The sequence below is a fragment of the Halyomorpha halys genome, unplaced genomic scaffold (assembly GCF_000696795.3).
Source record: "Halyomorpha halys isolate HHAL.00 unplaced genomic scaffold, Hhal_1.1 Scaffold615.1, whole genome shotgun sequence".
NCBI classification, from domain to species: Eukaryota; Metazoa; Arthropoda; class Insecta; order Hemiptera; family Pentatomidae; genus Halyomorpha; species Halyomorpha halys.
This window is the reverse complement of record NW_027105445.1, coordinates 146111-147208: the sequence shown is the minus strand read 5'-3', so window position 1 is coordinate 147208 and position 1098 is coordinate 146111.

Here is a 1098-nt window from a genome sequence, read left to right as displayed (position 1 = left end):
ACAGGGAATTTTATATATTAATCCCGATTGATTTCTTGTATCAATTTTGTCCTTTAATATACTATAATAGTTTTTTATTTTATTATTGGGTCAATGAATCAGGGAGTACTCATCAACATCGTTATCCTTAAATGATTTCTTTATATCTTCAGATAGTCCTTTAATATAATTGCATCCATAAATTTTTTTATTTTTTACTTTATTATTTACTATTTCGTTTCCTGTTTTCTTTTTAATATTTTTAAGGTTAATTTCCCAAATCTTGTAGATTAACTATAATTTATATTATAATACTAAAATTTAAAAAAATTTAATTAATACATTTTTATCTCTTGCTGACCTTGTATAAATGTGTTTTCAAAATATTAAAACCTCTCCATGATGGAATAACGGTTAAATAAATAGATTGCCTATTAGATAATGAGAAAGCCGTCATGGCGTATCGAAGGCTATGTAAATGACGAAGTGCTCTCTTCTCTCGGGAAGGAGGCGGGGCGCGCGGGGGGTGGAGAGGAAATCCCGCCAAATCTTTTTTCCATTTACCCACCCCCACACCGAGGGGAGGGGGGTAAGTTTTTAAAAGACAGGCCGCATGTCGCCAGGGTATAAAAAGCTTATCGTCCTTTTCCCTCCAGAGTTTTCCCTCCTTTTGTTCTCTTCCTCCGCTCGAATATAAAAGTTAGCACGCTCATTTGAAGCACTTCGGGGGGATTTTCACGGATATTCCCCCTTTATCCCTCATCCCTCTCTCCTTTCCTATCTCGCTCTCTCTCGCTTCGAATTAGCCGCTCCTTTAATGACTGCTCAAGTATTGACTTTATAGGCCGGATTATTTTAGCTTCGTTTGAGCTCGGAAAGTCCGCTAATGAAGATAGGCCCCTTTTTTTACAATTATCAGGCATAATTATATTCCAATCTTTTTTTTTTTTTTTTTTTTATAGCCTTGTTGAGTTTATAGTACATGTGAATAGGCATGTGCCTAGGATATAAAGGACGGTGTATATAGTAAGGGGAAGTACTGGCTGGCATCGTGAAACATTTGGAATTCTTATTTTTTACGGTAATACAGGTTTAGATGTTCTAATACAAGAGCCTAGT